Here is a 24412-nt window from a genome sequence, read left to right on the forward strand (position 1 = left end):
AATGTCAATCATAATTACAATACTTCAATTTACACCTTAATCTTATATAACTTTATATAGAGATACAATACTTCAATTTACACCTTAATCTTATATAACTTTATATAGAGATATAAAGTAACCGAAAATAAAAAATAAAAATAGCTTTTATTATGAGGAAGAAATTTACTAAGTAAAAAAATATAATTAACTTTTTACTACAAGGAAGAAATGTATTTTTTTCACATGACAAGAAATAGTATTATTGATATTACATTATGTATAATTCATTCTACGTCCCATTTACATGTGATATTTAAAACAAAAATATATTTATAACAAAAAGTATTTTATTGTCAACCATAAGTAAAATATTTCAATGTCCATATTAAATAGCATAATTTTATAACTTTATATAGAGAAAAATAAAGTAATTTAAATTGAAATTTTTCTTATATTTTCACTTTAGTGAGAAAGATTGAGAGAATTCTTATTCCATTAATAGTTGCTTTCTAATTCAATGTATGGGGGATATTTGTAATGTTTTCAATGCTTAAAATGGATTTGATATGTAATATTTTAGAAAAATATTAATAATAAAAATAATTAAATGTATACATACATGAAAAAATATGAGGGGGCATATTTTAACATTTTAATATGGAGAACCTAAATTATAGATAAAATATTTCAATGTCAACTACATATATATTATAAAATGATAGATCCATCTTAACTCTGGATCTACCAAACACCTAGAGGGATCAAATCTCTTTTCACTCTAAAATATGTTTGCATATTAAGAGATTTGATCCATCTCAGTGCTTGGTAGATCCAGAGTTAGATGGATCTAGGTTGGTTATAAAAAATTCTAACTCAAGTTTTTTAAATTTAACAATAGATTGAATTTTATAAACCAATATTGAATTAGTTAAATTGTATTTTTGAATAATTTATTATTAATAATATTTTATATTAAAAATTGAATGAGTTACACATTTTCGTCTTATTAAGAACTAACTAAATTATTTTACCTTTAATTATTTTTCCTTGTGAGTATTGAAATATTTTACTAATTAAGTTAGATTGGATATCAGTGAACTATCTAAAGAATAAAAAAATATTTATTGTAATTTTACAATCATAGTTTCAACCATAGTAAACTTTATAATTTATAAAAATATCTTTGCATTTTTTTTGAAGTAAGTCGTTTTGCATGCAATTTCATAAATAAAAGTTTGATATAAGTTCACCAATATTGTTGTAGCGGCTATAACCACCCTCCAAAATTTTGCCTTAGCCTATTTTGGAGACCCCCTTTTAACCTGCACAGCTGCTTGCCTTGCTTCATCAAGTCCTCAAGCTTCGGTGTCTTTCTTGCTCAAAGGCAACCTGTCGATCACAATTTGATCTTTTCCCTTCATAGGTGAAGGTTGAGCATCTTCCTAATGAAATTTGCACATTTCTGGAGGGAAATCATCCTTCCCTCCAGGAATTGCACAATTCCCTCTGACAACCTGCTAGGCTCCAGGATTGCATAATCCTGCCAGCCAACCCTCCCAGCAGGATTTGCCAATTTTTTTCCATCAACAGGTTGTTCAACCTAGGATTTGCACAAATCTGGGCAGCAGTCAGTTGCTCTGCCCAGAAATTGCGTAATCCCCTTGGGTAATCAGTCCATCTTACAGTCAGAAATGCACATTTTTCTCCAACAGTCGAGTAGTCGCTTGCATGTGCAGTTGAGTTCACTAGTTCCCTCCGGGACCGAGCAAAACATACTTGCATGCATAGGCTGCTTCTCCCAAGGAAACATGCAAAGGCATCCCTTATCTCAGGGATCTATGTTTAGCATTTGGAGGTTACATGCAAGGAGCAATTCAGAAACCTCCCACCAAGTGTCACTTCCCCTAGATTTGTGGCATGCGCATCACAACCTCGATGTTATCAAAACTCATCAACTGGATGCTGCAGAGCTCATTCCTCACATCAACCTTGTAGCTCTAACACCCCATATCACATCTAGGAGTAGTCAACACATTCAGCTCAGCTGTTTTGGGGTAAGCTTGCTTCCCATGCCTTATGTTGCATTTATGTCGTTTTTTGAGTTTTTGCTTGTATGAGTATTGTTTGCTTGATTTCTTTGAATGCCTACTATCGTTTACATGTATTCTAACTTGTCCTAGCCATGTTTCAATTTTCATTTCTATCTCATTACTGTCGCATGCATGAAACTGTTTTGCACGGACGTTCGCCCAACCGACAAACGGCCTCACCCACATGCATGTTGATCTATTTGTTGAATCTTTCATTCATGTTTTTTCATGCACTGTTTGTCACTTCTACTATCACTTAGTGTCGCAATGCATTTCATCGACTTACTTACTTTCAGTTTCCCATTGGCGAGTCGGGCCAACCTTGGCCTGGTCTCTGCCTTCACCAAGGCTGCATTGCGCAATATGGAGAAGGAAGGCTCACCTTCCTCGCCATATTTGTGCATTCTGGCCCAAAAATGGCCTTCTAGACTGAATTTCACATTTCTAGAGGTCAGTGGCTGCTTGGACCAAAAATTTGTGCAAATATGTCCCTGGGCCAGTAGTCTTTCCCAACTGGAATCACGCATTGTGCAATCCCAGCAGCCAACTGCCCAACTGGATTGTGCATTTTGCAGTTCCAAAAGTCAATCAGTCTCCTAGCAGCCCAGACTGTGCCTTGTGTAGTCTTGGTAGTTGGTTTCCTAACCTCCTGGCCAAAATTGTGCAACCTTCATGATCATTCACCCAGGTATGTTGCAAGTCAGTTCTCATGTTCATTTTGGTTTTTGACTGACAGATTGCTTGCTATGAGTGTTTCCATGTCTCCAAGTATCACAGGTGTTCATCTACCTCTCAGAAGTACAAGTATAATGGTTTCCAAGAGAGAAGAGACGAAGACATCATTCAGAGCATGCTTGGGGATGCAGTCGATCAAGTGTCCATGGGCTTACCTACTCACGAAGACATCAAGTAGTTCATGGACAAGGAGATCAAGCAACATCATCACAGTGAGCATCATCATGAACAACAGCTGAAGGCAACATACTGAATGCAGCGAATGCAGTAAATGAAGCAAACGCAGCAAATGCATGAGGAAGGTTGTTGAAAACATAGAGGCGAAGAAAAGTTGCAAGATCAAGCAGATCCACAGATAATGAAAGAAACTTTGGAGAATCAAGCTATGAAGTGACGGTGAGACATGAAGATCGTGCAAAGGCAGACAGACCATGAGTTGCAGACAGACCATGAGTTGCAGACAGACCATGAGGGTGCAACATGCACTCACAGATGAAATTACGCCAGTACAAGTTAAGGATCCATCCCAATAGATAACATAGAGCAAACATGATGAGTAGTGTTGTTGATCGCATGTAAAGGATCCAGCAGCATGCATATCATTGAGCACACGCATGCAATCCAACCCATTTAACACACTCACCAAGGTGAAGACAAGAAGCAAGTCCAACTAGGGTTGAACATGCACTTTGGAAAGTTGATGTGCATGACCACCAACACACACTTGAAGATCAGCACTGACACTATGCATCAGTGTGTTGCCAATTCAACCGTACCTAAGACGACCATGCGCATGATAGCAGAGGAGTTGTATGAATGGGCTGAACCAATGCACCGGTTACAACAGAGGCAAGAGTTTGCTTCAGCAAGATGTCACCATGAGGTGCATGCACACCATCAAGAACAACCAAGCTTGGCATAAGCTCACCAGCTTCACCATCACAATCATGTCAAAGAGTTGGTCTCACCACAGTGGGTCGAGTGTCAATGATGTCTTGCAAGGCTTGCTCAAGCCATGTTGTCTCATAAGAGTACATGTGCATTGTAATGTTGAGTCATGTCAAGTGTAGGTCAAGTGTCAATAGTTGGATGTAACAGTCATAGAGTAGGTGAAGAGTCATGAGGGTAGTTGAACTGTCAAAAAGGGGAATGTCAAGGGTCACCCTACCCTTTATTATAAATAGTCCCTCATAACCATTGTATAGGCTTTTGGTCAGCCAAGCTTCTACTAAGACTATCTTGAAGAAGGATTAGATAGTATTGTAATGTGCCTTGGCTTCTCCTTTGCACAGAGCTAGTACATCTCTTTGGAGGAGCAGGCAAATGTGGTTGTAACGTTCCACTGTTGGGGCTAGTAGGTTTACATGGTGTATTGTATGATTGTGATTTACACTTATTTAATAATAAGAGCCAACAAATTTTCATGCATATGTTGTTATTGTAGTTGGATTGTTCTGGTTGCCTTAATGATATATGTTGTTTAACTTGCGTACTTGTATATGAAGTGATTTGTATGCAATTATATGAATCTTGTTGTTAATGTGTTGCATATGTTGTTAATGTTGTCACTGTCTGTGTCGACTACTCTTTCGGACATCAAATAGACCTTTCTATGAACCTGTTGTGGCCATCAACAACCCCCCTCCTTATTTAGTATTAGCGATAACACTAGGTAAGTGGGGACCCTTAGTAAAAATTCAAAAAATTCAATTAGAACTCATGTATTTTACTCCTTAAGAAAACATCGCATCACGCGAAGAATGATAGGACATTTCCTTATGAGTAAAATGATAAACTGCGAGAGTGCGACGTGAATTCCATTGCATCGCATACATTAAGAAACACTCACATTGGAAAACTTTAAAAAATCACCGATATCCGATATGCGATATCGCATATCGCAATGTCGCATAAAAAACACATAACCATTTAACGATTATAGCAATCTGCGATTTTGCGATCGCGCGATACTGCGATTTGCGATTCTGCAATAAGCGCGATCGAGCAACCCTGCGATAACACATCTTAATGAAAAATGCAATAATGCGACATTGTGATGCTGCGATGTGAATCGCAGAAACTTTCCATCGCAGATTTTCCCCGACTCAACATTCAAGAAAAGCTGTCCATAAACCAAAAATTGGATACGCGCTTTAATGATAATTAATGAATGATGCGCCAAGTGTTGATGAAAGACGGTTTTGTGTTTTTCGAAGAGTCAGTTCATGTCAGGTGGCATGTTTTTGTACATCCGTAGAGTGTAAAGCTTTCTTGTCGATTTTTATTATCATTACTCTCTCCTCATGTGTGAACTGCAGGAATGAAAAACAGAAACAACATGAAGCAATGTGCAGGAAGCAATAAAGTAAAAGGGTAAAGCTCCAATGCTCAGAGACAGAGAAAAGATGCCCTCATAAGCGAATACCGTGTGTAACAGAGCCACAGATTCGCAGAACGCTGCTAAGCTATCCATTACAGATCTTTCAGTCACAGCCATGGTTGAATGAGTAGTTGAACAATGCTGATATCAACAGGCAGTTTAACGCTCAAGGTCAGAAGCTCACGAAAGAAGTGTGTTTACAAAATTTTGAAGCTTATACCGAGTGAAGGAAAAGGCGCTAAAGGCGAAAAGCACGTCAAAAAGGCCCGGATCAAAGAATGGAGGCAGTTTCTGATGCGCGATTAGCGCCTAGTGCCTAGCACTAATCGCGCATCGCTGAGAAAATTGCTCAGAAAGCAAAGTCTCTAACTGCTCAGTCACTCGTAAGCCCGGAAAATGCAAGAAAGCAAAGGCAAAAGCAATTCGAGGATTAACCAAGTGGAACTTGGATTATTACTAGGCATACACAGTAAATCCACATAGCCAGAGGATGACTCTCGAGTATATCATCTATTTTTCTGAAAAGATGGTGCCAGCTCTTACCATTTCTATTTGCTTAGCTCAACCAAAAGCGGAAGACAGTTAGCCGACTCTACCCAGGCAAATATTGAATGCTCGCAACATTAAGGAGCAAATGCAGAAATAGTTAGATATTAGATTTAATTTTTAGAAATAGTTTTGCTTAGAAAAAGGGCGGTCATTTAAACTGTATCCTGAATCTGTGTAATTAAGTTATTTAGTTAGTAGTATTTAAACCCTTCTCATGCATTTAGAGAAGGGTCCAGAAATTTATCAAAAACTTGTTCTCAGAACATGCACTTTTGCACCCTCAGAGGAGGTTTTGGTGAATGAATGGATCAAGATTTGTTGATGTTTGCATTTGATATCTGCTACTGATGTTGCACTTCTGTACTCTTAGTAGATGTTAGAGCAAGGAGAGATAAATCATTGTTGCTTGAAGCTTATGTGTAGGACCAGTCATAAATGGTACTTTTATCTCTTGACCATTTATGCTTATATGTTAAAGTGATATAGAGTTTTTAGTTGTTTATGTATTATTGCATGAATGCTTGAGTTATCATTTGGCACTTTTGTACGGTGGTAGCTATTTATTTATGTTTAATGTATGAATAGCTCATTATGCGATATGCTGTTCACAACCGTTTCGTCTAACTTTTTATGTGAGGTGGTTCATCTTGAATGATTTCCTTTCTTATAATTGCTTAATGATCTTTATTACCAGTTGTTATTTGAAATCTCTTTAGATCGCATAATAGAAGAATTACATCCCGGGTTAGTATAGATTTAGATGTGTTGTTTATTAGATTACAATAGCATAGAATTAGATTAAAAGTTTGAATTAGAATAGCTTAGATAGGAATTGTTAGATCAGCAACATCGAATTCTACACACACACACTCATAGATTGGGAAACTGGTCCCATTATCCCCAGTCGGACCCGCTATACCAAACGGATAAGGAGCTGCCAACCAAGGTTCGGACCGGGCGGGTATCCCCCTTATTGTCGACCCGATTTTCGGGGCTTCAACATATTTGGCGCTAGAAGGAGGGCCTAAACTATGAATGGCAAGTAAATCCAAATCTGAATACCATTCTGAGATTAAATCGCCCTCATCATCTCCCCCGACTTCCCCATTACATTTAAATCCAGAGTCAGAAGTTGCTCGAGTATCAACCGCTGCTACACACCCTGATATTTCAGAACAATCTACCATTGAACTTCCTGAAGTCGAATCCCTGATTCACAAACTTCAGCGATTTTCCATTTCTCCTCAGAGGTCTGATAAATCTCAAGGCAGCGTGACTTCACAATACAACCCTACTCATCCCCTGACTAGGCTAAAGAGTGAAAATTTTGGCGTCCAGCCAACCGAATTACCTCTTCCCACCAGGAAAAGAGCGAGGAAATCACTGCAAGAGTCTGACAGTGAGACTCTTTCGTCAACATCGTCCATCTCAACTACTTCACCGCGAAGTCAACCATCCACACCTCCACTCCAGATCATCGTCCAACCGTCCACTGGAACCCCCACAACCCCTCTTCAGTCATCTACAATCCTCATCCTCCCAGCCACAGGGATCATCTTCTGCACTTTCCTCTGTTAGCAGTTCAACAATGGCCCAGTCTCCATGGAATAACCTTGGGGCAGTCTTAATGCCTGCACCCTTGAGTCAAATACTAGCCCATCCTGAGAAATGGCTGCCTAAATTCAATCCCGAGGTAGGCATGCTAGCAGAAGAGCACATAAAAAACTTCATGCTTTCCATTAATCTCAATGGAGTTACTAATGAAGATGCTGTTGTTCGGCTTTTTCCTTATACACTGCAAGGAACAGCCCGGTCATGGTACTTTTCATTACCCTCCGAATCCATCACAAGTTGGGACATCTTCCAGGACCAATTCCTAACCAAGTTTGGTGATGACAGGACAACGGCAACGTTAATCAATTACCTATCCAATCTTAAAGCCGAAGCTAGAGAGCCTATCAAGGATTTCAATTTACGGTTCAACAAAATTCCTACTGGTTCCCAGCCCAGTGAAGAAGTACGATGTGAATGGTATATCACCGCTCTACCATCAAACCTAGCAATCTTCGTGGAAAGGGAAAATAAAATAACCTTAACTGATAACATGAAAGAGGCGATAGCAGTAGAGAAATGAATAATAGCCCTCGAAAAGAGATCCGCGATAGAGGAACGTAAGTCCAAAAAAGTCACCTTCAAGGAAGACTCCAAGAAGAAACAAGCAAAAGATCCATTCGATTTGAAAGGATTGCAGAAAGTTCTAAAGACCATGTCTAATGAGATGGTCGACATAAAAAAGCAAGTAGCAGAAACTTCTTCAAAAAATCCCTACAGAGCTTTTAAAAGAGGTCCTTCAACGGACACAAAGCCACCCAACGCCATTTCAAATGCTGAATCCGAGGAAGAGGAAGAGGAAATTTCCACTGAAGGGCAGACTGATGACGAAGAAGTTATGGAATTACAAGGAATGTGGGATTTCATCCTCCCACAAGAAGAAGATCAAGAAGTATTTCCAGTTAGCACACGAAGCAAAAATCAGCTTGATCCTCCCCAAACTACCCCTAAGCCGAAGAGCACAAGCTCTGCAACAAAGGATAAAGTCGCAACAAAGAAAACGACATCTAAAGCGACTCAAACTAGCCCAGTCCAAACAGATGAAACGACTCCATCTAAAACACTGATAGTGTCGGATGAAATGGAGTATAATATTATTGATGACATGAAGAAGACTAGGGCTAATATCACCCTTTACGAACTGAGCAAGTTGAAACATCAACAGAAGATAATGATGAAAGAATTACATGCCGTGCCAGTTGCACCTTTGCCTGCCACTGTACTTTCTCAAGCTTCCCATAACATGGGAAGACCTCCAACTAACGCGATCAATAATATTGATCCAAATGACATCGCCCTAATTGGAGGAAGATCAAGATCTCACACTCCCCTATTTCTCCTTACTTATGAAATCTTCAATAAAAATGTCCACAATTGTTTGGTAGATTCCGGTGCTTCATCGAATATTTTACCCAAATCTATATGTGCTAAGTTAAATTTTCAACCACAGAAATCCGCAGTGCGCATAGTTCAGCTAGATCGATCTCAAGTCGAAGTGATTGGCGAACTAAATCAAGTAACCATAAGATTGTCATCCAACCCGAAGGTATGTCAGGTTATTGACATTCTAGTTGCCGATATCCCAGAATTCTATGGCTTAATTCTTAGCAGGGATTGGTCAGAAAAACTCCATGGATACTTCGCAAACGACTGGTTGCACATGTGGCTACCCTACAACGGTAAACCGAATCAAATAAAAGTTGAATGAGAGCTACACCAGAAGTACATAGTAACAGAGTTAGAGGGAGAAAATGAACCAGTAGTGTATAACAGCAGCATTATTGGCAATTACTTGGTAGATTCTTTCCTCGGCAATTTCAATGCTCATGCGTCACCCTATTTAGAACACTCTGTTTTGTCCCAAGTCGAAAAATTTTCTCGAACTGATAGTTCGAAATGTATCAATTTTTTAGATAAACCTGTAAATAAATCTTTGTTTTGGAAATTATTTTTTGATAGCTCTAGATCTAACGAAGGAGTAGGAGCAGGATGCGCTCTAATTAGTCCAGAAGGAGATAAAATCATGCTCACATGTAGACTCGAATTCGATTGCACAAACAATACAGCAGAATACGAGGCTTTGGTTCAAGGCCTGTACAAAGCAATCGGGTTAGACGTCAAGTATCTTCAAGTTTTTGGAGACTCTGAGATTGTGGTTAAACAGGTATGTAACACTATACATTGCTTATCAGGTCATTTAAAACACTATCAATCCTTAGTACAAGATCTGACTGAGCATTTCATAGCGTTTAATATTTCTTCAATCCCCAGGCTCCAAAACGCAAGTGCAGACCTTTTGGCTAACGTAGCTTCTAAGCTTATTCCCTCCGAAGATTTTAGTCCAGACAGATTCTTAATAGAATTAATCTTTAGACCGTCCATTCCCGACAACATCACAAATTGGAGAGTATTCAATGATGATCCTGATATCGTAAATTTCCTCACGTCTGAAGGATCCTACTCCAATCAAATAATTGACGAAGACCAACACGATCAACAATTGCAACAAAATAGCACTAATAATGCTATACCTAAGTCGGTGGTCAAGTTAGAAGACTTGTACGATTTGAAAAATCGGTTTAAGAGATCTACCAATTCAAAACTCCAAAGTTCAACCTTGAACTACGAATTAGTAAACCTAGGGACCGATGCTAAACCACAAAACATTAATCTAGGCCTCGGCCTAGCCCCTGAAGAGAAACTAGCGTATATTCGTCTTTTGAGACAATATAAAAATGTTTTTGCCTGGAATTATGATGAGCTGAAAACATACGACACTTCCATCATCCAGCATACTATTCCCATGATCAATAATGAAAAACCTGTCCAACAAAAGCTGAGAAAAATCCACCCCAATTTAGAAAATCAGATAAAAACTAAGCTCAATAAGTTACTGAAAGCCAGGATAATCTTTCCCGTCAGACATTCCAAATGGGTCTCCAATATGGTACCCGTTAGAAAGAAAAACGGAGATATTAGGATTTGCATTGACTTTCGGAACCTTAACAAAGCCTGTCAAAAAGATAATTTTCCTCTACCACCTATGGAACAGATACTGCAAGCAGTGGCGGGCTTAGAATTAATGTCTTTCTTGGATGGATTTTCAGGATACAATCAAGTGTTGGTACATCCTGATGATCAGTTGAAAACCACATTCAGAACTAAATGGGGCACATACGCATATCGGAAGATGCCATTTGGTTTGATTAATGCTGGTGCCACATTTTAGAGAGCCATGGACATCGCATTCAAAGGTTTAGTCAATAAATCTGTAGTAATTTATTTGGATGATATAACAGTGTACTCGAAGAAGCGAAACGACCATCTCAAAGACCTGAAACAAATCTTTCAACGATGTTTAAGGTATGGAATTTCACTTAACCCAAAGAAATATTTTTTCGCACTAAGTGAAGGGAAACTTCTAGGATTCATAGTGTCAAAATCTGGTATTCACATTGATCCCGACAGAATCAAAGAAATTTTTGAAATATCCCTACCTCATAACAAAAAAGCCATGCAATCTTTCCTTGGTCAAATTAATTTTGTAAAGAGGTTCGTTCCAGATTTTTCACAAATCGTGTCTCCTTTGCAAACCATGATTAAAAAGAATTCAAATTTTAAATGGGGTCAAGATGAACATGAAGCATTCAACCTGATCAAGCAAGCTATTATTAATGCTCCATCTTTAGTGACTATGAATTTTTCAGAGCCTTTTGTTTTATACACATTTGCCTCAGATAAGTCATATGCTGCGATTTTAACTCAAGAAAATCAAGAAAAAGCGGAAGCTCCAATTGCGTTTTTTAGCTCAAATTTACAGGGTGCTGAACTAAATTATTCAAACGTGGAGAAACAAGCTTATGCTGTTTTCAAAGCGGTCAAATACTTCAGACCTTTCTTACTTAAAACCCATACTAAGATCATAGTAACGTTTCCAGCGGTAAGGAATCTTCTAGTACAGAAAGATGTGGGTGAGAAAAGGGCCAATTGGGTTACTGCCTTACAGGAATATGACATTGAGATCAAACCAGCAAACATTGTAAGAGGCCAAGGCTTTTGCAAAATGTTGGCTGGAGCATCGCAAATTTCTGAAATTCCATCTGAAGAGGTACAAATGTGTGAGGTAAGCCTAAATGATGCATAATCATTATATGCTGATGTCATTTATTATCTTAAGAATGGGTATGCTCCTTCACACCTTGATCATACTAAGAAAAGAGCCCTAAGGTTGAAAGCTAAACAATATCAGCTCATAAATGATATTCTTTTTAGAAAAAATTATGATTATGTTCTTCTTAGGTGTCTTGAGAAAGCTGAAGCTGAAAAAGTTTTGCAGGAACTCCACGATGGGCCAGCAGGCGGACACTATGCTGGAGATGCTACTGCACATAAAATCTTACGCGCAGGATATTACTGGCCCACGCTGTTTAAAGACTCGCACAGTTACGTGAGAAGATGTCAAGTCTGCCAAACTATTGCTGGAAGACAAAAGAAGCCATCCCTACCACTACAGCCGGTAAACATCGAGCAACCTTTCAATCAGTGGGGCTTGGACATAATAGGTGAGATCGTTCCTCACTCTTCTAAGCAGCATAGATACATCCTCATAGCAACAGATTATTTTACTAAATGGGTAGAAGCAGTTCCGCTCAAGACAGCTAATTCTGAAAATATAATTGAGTTCATAGATCAATTTATAATCACCAAGTTTGGATTGCCATCCGCTTTAATGTTTGATAATGCATCATACTTTTCTAGAAATGCAATGACTGAATTTGCACTTAAAAGAGGATTCAAACTTAAATATTCGGCCAATTACTACCCGCAAGGTAATGGGTTAGCTGAGTCAACAAATAAAAACCTAATCAGGATTATTAAAAGAACAGTTGACCAGAATCAAAAGAATTGGCACAAGGCTTTGATATATGCTTTATGGGCAGATCGGATAACGCAAAAAGCTTCTATCGGCACTTCTCCCTCTAATTTAGTTTATGGGAAAGAAGTGGTTTTTCTGACTCACTTAGCCATTCCCTCTTTGTCTTTAGTACAATACATTGATGAAGTACCTGCTTCCTCCTTACAGCTAAGACAAATGGAAATAATTAAATTAGAAGAACAACGAGAATAAGCTAAGAAAATGCATGCTCATCATCAAGCACTAGTAAAATCCTCTTTTGATTCAAACATAATGACCATTTCAGATGGGAGATTTAGTTTTATAGTGGGACAAGGCTCATGAAGAAAAGGGCAAACATACAAAATTTCAAAGGATGTGGCTTGGTCCTTTTCAGATTGTTGAAGTCGTAGGTCCATCAACGTTTGTGTTACAGGATTTAGCAGGTAAGAGGGATCCTTTGCCTGTTAATGGACAAATTCTCAAGAAATATTTTCCATAGAAGATTATTCTTCTATTTTTGTAGAATAGTTTTTCTTTTTCATAATAAAACCCGTTGTGAATGGTTACATTAGGCATTTACGAAAAAGACACCAATTCTCTTTCAGATTTTGAACTTTTCGCTTGTATAAATAGCAAATCTTTTGGAAAACTGATCTTTATTATTGACAGATACAGTTAAAAACTTTAGCCTAGATATGATACTAGTTTCAACTTCAAAGAATTTGATGAAAGCAACCTTTAGTGAAGAAATTGTTTTATCTCAGTACAATGAAAGGTATCAATAACAAAATAAAGATTCTCTGTAGAATAGCTGTTTCCAAAAACTCTATTATTGTCGTCCAGAGCTATCTTAAGGAAACAATGACTTCCTCCCTGCTAAGGAAATCGCAGCTTTCAGAGGAATAATCCAAGGATACACTTTATCTTGAAGAATGAGAGGTCTCATCACGAGCCGGCTTATCATTATCACAGATATTATAACTTGCTGACTTTGCCAATACTGTACACCACAACAGGGCAATGACTCAAGATTGTTGCAATCAAAAGACAAGGGGTCTCATCACGAGCCAGCTTGTTCAGCAAAGTTATAAATCAAGTGAATGACTGTGTCATAATTTGGCTACCAAACCAAGACATTGTTCTTTAAGAATAAAAAGAAAATCAAAGCAATAAGTGTGGATATGGATTTTTTCTTTGAAAGTTGTAGGTCACCTTAAGTAGGATACAGGATCATTGTTGGGTAACAGGTAACCCTATCGAGGCTATAAACGCCTGCTGGCAGCAGAGGCTCTACCTACGACAAATGAGCATATTTAAAACTGGCTTACAGAGGAGACTTTGTTTTATCTTTACAAGACCAAGTAATGGCTGATGTGAATACAAGGACTAACCTGATGAAACAAATAATTAGAGTAGAAAGAGGTTGAAACAAAATATCATTGACAGTTTAGAGCATAATGTACTCTATCTTTCCATAACAAAGTTTAATTTTCTGAAAAATTTTCTGTTTTGGAAGTTTGAAAAATTCAATAGAAAAACAGAGATAACTGGTTCTTCCAAGTGAATCGCCAATTGTTGTGGCCACCAACAACCCCCCTCCTTATTTAGTATTAGCAATAACACTAGGTAAGTGGGGACCCTTAGTAAAAATTCAAAAAATTCAATTAAAACTCATGTATTTTACTCCTTAAGAAAACATCGCATCGCGCGAAGAATGATAGGACATTTCCTTATGAGTAAAATGATAAATTGCGAGAGTGCAACGCGAATTCCATCGCATCGCATACATTAAGAAACACTCACATTGGAAAACTTTAAAAAATCGCCGATATCCGATATGCGATATCGCATATCGCAATGTCGCATAAAAAAACACATAACCATTTAACGATTATAGCAATTTGCGATTTTGCGATCGCGCGATACTGCGATTCTGCGATTCTGCGATAAGCGCGATCGAGCAACCCTGTGATAACACATCTTAATGAAAAATGCGATAATGTGACACTGCGATGCTGCGATGTGAATCGCAGAAAATTTTCATCGCAGATTTTCCCCGGCTCAACATTCAAGAAAAGCTGTCCATAAACCAAAAATTGGATACACGCTTTAATGATAATTAATGAATGATGCGCCAAGTGTTGATGAAAGACGGTTTTGTGTTTTTCGAAGAGTCAGTTCATGTCAGGTGGCATGTTTTTGTACATCCGTAGAGTGTAAAGCTTTCTTGTCGATTTTTATTATCATTACTCTCTCCTCATGTGTGAACTGCAGGAACGAAAAACAGAAACAACATGAAGCAATGTGCAGGAAGCAATAAAGGAAAAGGGTAAAGCTCCAATGCTCAGAGATAGAGAAAAGATGCCCTCATAAGCGGATACCGCATGTAACAGAGCCACAGATTCGCAGAACGCTGCTGAGCTATCCATTACAGATCTTTCAGTCACAGCCATGGTTGAATGAGTAGTTGAACAATGCTGATATCAACAGGCGGTTTAACGCTCAAGGTCAGAAGCTCACGAAAGCAGTATGTTTACAAAATTTTGAAGCTTATACCCAGTGAAGGAAAAGGCACTAAAGGCGAAAAACGCATCAGAAAGGCCCGGATCAAAGAACGGAGGCAGTTTCTGATGCGCGATTAGCGCCTAGCGCCTAGCACTAATCGCGCATCGCTGAGAAAATTGCTCAAAAAGCAAAGTCTCTAACTGCTCAGTCACTCGTAAGCCCGGAAAACGCAAGAAAGCAAAGGCAGAAGCAATTCGAGGATTAACCAAGTGGAACTTGGATTATTACTGGGCATACACAGTAAATCCACATAGCCAGAGGATGACTCTCGAGTATATCATCTATTTTGCTGAAAAGATGGTGCCAGCTCTTACCATTTCTGTTTGCTTAGCTCAACCAAAAGCGGAAGACAGTCAGCCGACTCTACCCAGGCAAATATTGAATGCTCGCAACATTAAGGAGCAAATGCAGAAATAGTTAGATATTAGATTTAATTTTTAGAAATAGTTTGCTTAGAAAAAGGGCGGTCATTTAAACCATATCCTGAATCTATGTAATTAAGTTATTTAGTTAGTAGTATTTAAACCCTTCTCATGCATTTAGAGAAGGGTCCAGAAATTTATCAAAAACTTGTCCTCAGAACATGCACTTTTGCACCCTCAGAGGAGGTTTTGGTGAATGAATGGATCAAGATTTGTTGATGTTTGCATTTGATATCTGCTACTGATGTTGCACTTCTGTACTTTTAGTAGATGTTAGAGTAAGGAGAGATAAATCATTGTTGCTTGAAGCTTAGGAGTAGGACCAGTCATAAATGGTACTTTTATCTCTTGAACATTTCTGCTTATATGTTAAAGTGATATACAGTTTTTAGTTGTTTATGTATTATTGCATGAATGCTTGAGTTATCATTTGGCACTTTTGTACGGTGGTAGATATTTATTTATGTTTAATGTATCAATAGCTCATTATGCGATATGTTGTTCACAATCGTTTCGTCTAACTTTTTATGCGAGGTGGTTCATCTTGAATGATTTCCTTTCTTATAATCGCTGAATGATCTTTATTACCAATTGTTATTTGAAATCTCTTTAGATCGCATAATAGAAGAATTACATCCCGGGTTAGTATAGATTTAGATGTGCAGTTTATTAGATTACAATAGCATAGAATTAGATTAGAAGTTTGAATTAGAATAGCTTAGATAGGAATTTTTAGATCAGCAACATCGAATTCTACACACACACACTCATAGATTTGGAAACTGGTCCCATTATCCCCAACTGGACCCGCTATACCAAATGGATAAGGAGCTGCCAACCAAGGTCCGGACCGGGTGGGTATCCCCCTTGTTGTCGACCCGATTTTCGGGGCTTCAACAGAACCTTGTTATATCAACCGTCACACTCATCTTGAATTGATCCTTGAGTGTTGTTCTTGTTATCTTACCTTGTGTGTTGTGACTGTCGCATTCGTGTCGACTGCTCTACCAAAAGTTGTGCATGTCCTTTGTGTTGTGTGTTCCTAGCCGAGTTGGGACTGATCCCTTTCAACCTGAAACTCACCTTCACCTTCCTCTCCCTTTGAAGTGTTGGAACATCTCATACTCATTCCTCGACTCACTACATCAATCACACCCTTGCTACTAACAGAGTTATCTTACTTGCCTCTGTGTGACATCGCGGTTGAGGCATTACCTTACGACCCACTGCTAGGACTCCTACACCAAACGGTCTAAGGTCTAATTGGGACTTCTTACCAGGGAGATCCCCTTGACTTGTTTGCGGGTCCAGCACCATCAACATTTTTGGTGCTAGAAGGAGGGCCTGATGACAAGTAATGTCCTCTCATCCAGTTTTGAAACTTTTCATATCTTTCATGGATTCTTGCATTCTTCTTCCCCTGAGGTGCTTTTCAAATCGTGAAGATGTCTCCATCTCGGGGAAGCTTTTCAATCTCTTGTCCACTCACATGTATGATGGTGAAGGTGAAGTGGCCTGGCCTGAGAACTTACATAACTTCCTTTCCATGATTTATGAGGAAGATGAGCTTACTGATGAACAGGCTGGTCTGCTACTTGCATTCACACTTCACTAATCCCCATTTCGTTGGGTGCTTAGCCTACCAGCTGACACCATGCACTCATGTGAGCACTTATGTGATCTTATTGAAGACATGTTCTATCATTTTGATCCAGACCATCTTGACCAGAAACTGTTACAGCAACAGAGGGCTCCGCATGAATCTGTTATTGATTTTTGGCAGCGCTTCCGTGACTTACAGTTTCAAGCTCTGAGGAGCCAGATGAAGTTTTCTTATCTCTAGGACCGGTTCGAGTATTTCCTTAAGAAATCTGCCCGTCCCAAGAGAAAGCTTGAGATCAAGCCTCGCTCAACCTTCTTCATTGATGGAACTGCACAATCTCATGTGGGAGCAGGTACTGTCTCAACGGACTTTCTTCCTCCCTCTCATTCAATAGTTCCAACATCTCCCTATGATGTTAAGGATCATGTTCATACACCTATTCAACCTTCACACCCTCACTCCACACACTTTTTGTGCAGATTTGGTAGTGAGTCCTTCAAGTTCTCATATGCATTCATTTTTTCGATCTCTTTCTTCACACCTAGGTGTTCCTACAGATGATGTTGTCTTGTGCTCATCCATTTCGGACTCTCCACTTGTTGTGAATGAGGAAAAACCCACTTAAGAAGTTGGTGTTGCACAACCAACATGCATTGTCATTCATGAAGAGTATGAGTGGGAGCTTGAGCATCAACACTTGGTGAAGGATGACTCCATTTCATCCGAGCCCCCTCCGTCCTTTCCTAACATCATTGGTGAACCTGCCATCTATTATTTTTCATGTGTTTCTTCATCTACGTATGCACCCATTGTTGATCTTTTTTAGGACACATTATATGTTATCCCATCATCCAACAATGGAGAGGACCAATCAATCATTGAAAATCCACTTGATATTTCATCTTCTCTTTCCAGAAACGTAGAGGGTGAACATCCTTCCTTCTCATCTACAATGTTTGTGCGCTAACTAGTGTCACCTGCTCTAGTCGGTTGCTTTTGGGTTAACCCTTGTTAGCTCAGTCAAGTAGAGTAAGCTAGGGGGAAAACATTAACAAGCATGTCAGAGATGCAATAAACTACTTCTATGTTGGAACAACCTCCTCTTCTCTCAATAAGTCGGGATCCCTCTTCCGCCTCTGAAATGAATAAGCGTTATGTACAGTGCAAATGAAAAAAATGAAAAGTAAAAAAATTCAAATGAAAATGAATAATGAGAAAGAAGAGAAAGGCTTCCTCCGCAGGGAGGTGATGCAAGTAACTCTGTCGAGGTACTGACCAGGCTTGCTGGCAGCATAGCCATGCTTGTGTTCCTATGTGACTCCACCGGGGTACTGTCCAGGCCTGCTGGCAATGGAGTAACACCGGAGATGAAATTTAGACTCTGACGACTATACTGCTTGTGCACTTATATACCCCTCAACCCTAATCAAAACAACTGTGTTGCCTTGGCTTGGAATGTGTGTCAATCGACCAAGAGTCTAGCAGATGCTACATATTACAATCAAGCTAGTGTTAAGCCAAGACAAGCTGAGAGCTGAACAATACTTCTGGAGGTGTTAGACTTGCTTTTCACAAAGAAGGTCCATTCACAGAGCTGGAGTTCTACCAGTGTGTTGCCTAGCAGCTACAACCACCCTCCAAAATTTTTCCTTAGCCTGTTTTGGAGCCTCCCTACAAACTTGCATAGCAGCTTGCCTTGCTTCGTCAAGTCCTCAAGCTTCGGTGTCTTTCTTGCTCAAAGGCAACCTATTGATCACAGTTTGATCTTTTCCCTTCACATGCTGCTCACCTGGACTTGGTCCAGCTGAAGGTTGAGCATCTTCCTAGTGAAATTTGTGCATTTCTAGAGGGAAACCAGCTTTCCCTCTAGGAATTGCGCAATTCCCTCTAACATCCTGCTAGGCTCCAGGATTGTGCAATCCTATCAGCCAACACTCCTAGCAAGATTTGCGCAATTTTTTCCATCAACAGGTTGTTCAATCGAGGATTTGTGCAAATATGGGCAGGAGTCAGCTGCTCTACCTAGAAATTGTGTAATCCCCTTGGGCAGTCAGTCCAGCTTACAGACAGAAATGTGCATTTTTCTCTAGCAGTCAAGCAATCTCTTGCATGTGCAGCTTAGTTGATTGGTTCCCTTCGAGACCGAGCAAAATAGACTTGCATGCATAAGCTACTTCTCCCAAGGTAGCATGCAAAGGCATCCCTTGTCTCAGGGATCTATGTTTAGCAGTTGGAGGTTACATGCAAGGAGAAATTCAGAAACCTCGCACCAAGTGTTGCTTCCCCTAGATTTGTGGCATGCGCGTCACAACCCCGATGTTATCAAAACTCATCAACCAAATGCTGCATATCTCATTCCTCACATAAGCCTTGTAGCTCTAACATCCCACATCACATCTAGGAGCAGTCAGCACATTCAGCTCGACTATTTTGGGGTAAGCTCGCTTCCCATGCCTTGTGCTGCATTTCTGTCACTTTTTTGGTTTCCGCTTGTATGAGTACTTCTTGCTTGATTTATTTAAACACCGGTTGTCGTTTACATGTATTCTAACTTTTCCTAGCTCTGTTTCAATTTTCGTTGCTATCACACTGTTGTCACATGCATGAAACTGTTTTGCATGGACGTTCGCCCAACCGGCAAACGGCCTCACCCACATGTATGTTGATTTGTTTGTTGAATCTTCCATTCATGTTTTGCATGCACTGTTTATCACTTATGTTATCACTTAGTGTCTCCATGCATTTCATCGACTTACTTTCTTTCAGTTTCCCGTTGGCGAGTCGGGCCAACCTTGGCCCAGTCTCTACCTTCACCAAGGCTGCATTGTGAAATATGGAGAAGGAAGGCTCACCTTCCTCTCTAGATTTGTGCATTTTGGCCCTGCACAGGCCTCCTGGACTGAATTGCACATTTCTGGAGGTCAGTGACTGCTTGGCCCAAAAATTTGCGTAAATTTTTCCTTGGGCCAGTAGTCTTTCCCAGCTAGAATCGTGCATTGCATAATCCCACCAGCCAACTACCCAAATGGATTCACATTTTTCATTTCCAAAAGTCAGTTAGTCTCCCAGCAACCTGGATTGTGCCTTATGCATTCTTGGCAGCCAGTCTCCCGACCTCCCGGCCGAAATTATGCAACCTTCATGATCATTCACCCAGGTATGTTGCAAGTCAGTTCTCATGTTCATTTTAGTTTTTGACTGATAGATTGCTTGCTATGAGTCTTGCCATGTCTCCAGGTATCACAGGTGTTCATTTGCCTCTCAGTATTACAGGTACAATGGTTTCTAAGAGAGCAGAGATGAAGACACCGTTCAGAGTATGCTTAGGGATGCAGTCGATCAAGTTTCCATGGGCTTACCTACTCACAAAGACATCGAGTCGTTCATGGACAAGGACATCAACCAACAGCATCACAGCGAGCAGCAACATGAACAGTAGCTTAAGGTAGCATATCGAATGCAGCGAATGCAGCAAATGAAGTGAACGCAGAGAATGGAAGAGGAAGGTTGCTGACAACATAGAGGTGGAGCAAAGTTGCAAGATCAAGCAGATCTACTGATAATGAAAGCAACTTTGGAGACACGGGCTATGAAGTGAAGGTGTAACATGAAGATCGCGTAAAGGCAGAAGATGGAACAAAGAAGGAGTTGCATGTGTTGAAGCAAAAACTTAGGAAGAACATGAAGCTGCACAGATAGACCAATGAGTTGTAGCAGGAATAGGAATAGCAGTGCATGCAACATGCACTCATGGATAAAACTGTGCCAGTACAAGTTAAGGATCCATCCCAGCAGCTGACACAGAGAAAACATGGTGAGCAATGTTTTTGATCACATGCAAAGGATATAGAAGCATGCCTGCCATTGAGCGCACGCATGAAATCCAACCCATTCAACACACTCACCAAGGCGAAGACAAGAAGCAAGTCCAACTGGGGCTAAACATGCACTTCGGCAAGTTGATGCGCATGACCACCAACACACACTTGAAGATCATCACCGACACTATGCATCAATATGTTTTTGGTTCAACCGTACCCAAGAAGACCATGCGCATGATAACAGACGAGTTGGATGAAGGGGTTGAACCAATGCATCAGTTGTAGTGGAGGCAAGAGTTCCATTCAGTAAGATGTCACCATGAGGTGCATGCACACCATCATGGACGACCAAGTTTGGCATCATTTCACCAACTTCACCATCACAAGCATGTCAAAGAGTTGGTCTCACCACAGCCGAACGAGTGTCAATGATGTCTTGCAAGGCTTGCTAAAGCCATGTTGTCTCACATGAGTACATGTGCATTGTAATTTTGAGTCATGTCAAGTGTAGTTCAAGTGACAACAGTTGGATGTAACAGTCATAGAGCAAGAGAAGAGTCATGAGGGTAGTTGAACTGTCACAAAGGGGAATGTCAAGGGTCACCCCACCCTTTGCTATAAGTAGTCCCTCATAACTCATTGTATAGGCTTTTGGTCAACCAAGCTTCTACTAAGACTATCTTGAAGAAGGCTTGGACAATATTATAATGGGCCTTGGCTTCTCCACTACGTGGTGCTAGTACATCTCTTTGGAGGAGCAGGCGGATGTGGCTGTAACGTTCCACTGTTGGGGCTAGCAGGTTTAAATGGTGTATTTTATGATTTTGACTTACACTTCTTTAATAATAAGGGCCTGCTCATTTTCATGCATATGTTATTATTTTAGTTGGACTGTTCTGGTTTCCTTAATTATATATGTTGTTTAACTTACGTACTTGTATATGAACTTATTTGTATGCAATTATATGAATCTTGTTATTAATGTGTTGCATATGTTGTTAATGTTGTCACCGTCAGTGTCAACTGCTCTGTCGGACATCAAACAGACCTTTCTTTGAACCTTGTTATATCAACTATAATACTCATCTCATACTGATCTGTGAGTGTTTTTCATGTTATCTTACCTTATGTGTTGTGACTACCGCATCCGTGTCGACTGCTCTACCAGAAGTTGTGCATGTCCTTTGTGTTGTGTGTTCCTGGCCGAGTTGGGAGTGATCCCTTTCAACTTGGAACTCACCTTCACCTTCCTCTCCCTTTGAAGTTTTGGAACCTCTCATACTCATTCCTTAACTCACTGCATCAGTCACACCCTTGCTACTGACAGAGTTATCTTACTTGCCTCTGCGCGACATCGCGGTTAAGGCATTACCTTACGACCCACTATTGCGACTCCTGCACCAAACAGTCTGAGGCCTAATTGGGACTTCTTACCGAGGAGATTCCCTTGACATGTTGGCAGGTCCAGCACCATCAACAAATACATAATCTATAATAAATATTATTTCATAAAAATAAACATCATGATGATAGCCATCTAACAAACATAAACATCATCTAAGATACACATTCGAATTCACTACCATCATATAATTATATACACCTCTAGCACATATAAACGTCATTAGCTAGCACACAAATCTAATAACCTAACACAACATCATCATCATGATCACATATAACAAAATGCAAACATTGTAATCTAACATCATCACCACACACATACTCAAAATAATATAAATCTCATGTCAAATAAATATTATCACATACACATCAATTTGCAATCACATTAGATGAACATATCTAACATGACCTAATAATATGCACACCAACACCAACATATAAATTAAGTACATATACATGAACAAAAAAAATGCAATATATATCAATTCAAATAAGTGCAATCAAATATTTGTTGATACAATAGACGTGAAAGTGTCAGCCTGGTATGTAGTAGAAGATGATGGATGGTTAGCTACTCCCTCGACGTCTGTTGAACTCAGTTGAGGTAGAGGAGGAGGTGGTTGGTCTGGGGTAGAAGATGATGGATGGTCAACTATTGTCTCAATGTGGTCTATCAAACTCTTTGGTGGAAGAGGAGTTGGTTACTCTGCTCTATCAGGAGAAACATCAGGCACGTCCTCTAGCTCTGGCATCTCATCATCAGGTGATTGACGAGGAGGTGTACTACCAGAAGGATCATAGGCATCCTGATGGCCATGATTCGATGGGGTTGTACTACCAGAAGCATCACGATCACCACCCTCATCATCATGATCACCACCCTCATCTAATGTATTTGTTGTTGCATGCCCTACATTCCTCATTGTTGCCAGTACCCTACTAGCTCTAATGATATGACACATAAGAGACATCACCTTGTGCAAATAGTCCCTATAGAGATACACGAACCTATGATCTATGCTGATATCTTGAGCACTCACAGGACGGACTCCCTCGTCAATCAAAACTATGGCTAATATGTCATAGTAACCCATCTGAAATTTCAAACTAGCCCTATGGCCCCAGACACCCACGCCCATGCCTCGGCCATCTCCTTATCTCCTCCATCCAGTGGCGGAGGAGGAATGTCCCCATAGAATGTGTCAATGTCTACGAAATATATAGTACACAACAATAATTAGACAATTTCAATATTAAACAATTTAATAAAACAAGTTAAAGAACGTGCTAGAATAAATTTTATTCTAATTAATTAAAACAATAAAATGGAACTAGATTAATTCAAAGAAAACACAAATATTACCTCTATCATCTAGAGGCTCATTCATTGTGAAGAGGATGTTGGGACATTGTCTCTAATCAATCCCCGCTATGGAAACGCCTACGCGATAAACACATGCTCATCCTCATTGGCCAGTAGCATCAGTGCCTCGGTGGAATTCCTAGTTGGATACTATGGCAGGCCCCTTTTGGGCATTATCTTCCCCTACATGCACATATGAACCTCAATGATCGGCTTAAGGGGCGACGTTCAAATGTAGGCCTTTCCTATGGAAGGCTCTCAAAAGAATATACAAAATAGCTCTGAAGCGAAAGGGAAGGTCTCCCTCCTTTGTCTCAATGCACAACATCTATCTAAAGCCATGCAAAATTTCCTCAAAAAAATGGCAGACCAACTGATACAACATGGCACCCGTATCAAAGAATCAACATAATACAAAAGAGGGAAACTAATGTGTTGCCAATCACTACTAGAGTGTTCAATGGTGGTGACTAATAAATAGAGGCACCTAACCTCCTGTGTGGCGAAATAAGAAATCTGTAGTTGTCCACCATAAACCTGAAAATTTGTAGGACGGACTGCATGAGGCCTGACATATCTCTGAGTGTAGGCAAGCTAAATCTTAGCTGCAACCCCATGGGGGACATCATGGAACTGGGAAAAATCTTCCCCTCTCCTGGATAGGGCAGTGATAAAGTATATGTCCTCCTCAATGGGCCTATACTGCGCCCTAGGACCAACATGGAAAGCATTCTCTTGGGCACTCCATTAGTGGATGAAATGCACCAATAAGACAGAGTGTACCTTCAAGGATGTAGCCTCCTCATAGTATTTTAGGAGGCCTACATTCCTTAAGAGCACTCAGGTCACTGTAGTAATAGGGGAAGGGTATAAATTCCTCTCCCTCTCTCTGGCCTCCCATTTTGGACCATATTATATGGGTCTGGTTACTACTCCTACTCATGTTGTTGTTCCCTCTGTTGATGTCTCTGCTACATGATTGACATATAA

At 39.8% G+C, this 24412-nt stretch overlaps 1 pseudogene; it reads left to right on the forward strand.

Moving 5' to 3' along the window:
* LOC149259887 (putative sugar phosphate/phosphate translocator At1g12500 pseudogene) overlaps positions 1–22662 on the forward strand; it is a 111951-nt pseudogene extending 89289 nt beyond the window's left edge.
* The last annotated feature ends 1750 nt before the right edge of the window (positions 22663–24412 follow it).

Source organism: Pinus tabuliformis, chromosome 6 (genome assembly GCF_031772625.1).
Source record: "Pinus tabuliformis cultivar Carrire ecotype Pingquan chromosome 6, CPIR1, whole genome shotgun sequence".
NCBI lineage: Eukaryota > Viridiplantae > Streptophyta > Pinopsida > Pinales > Pinaceae > Pinus > Pinus tabuliformis.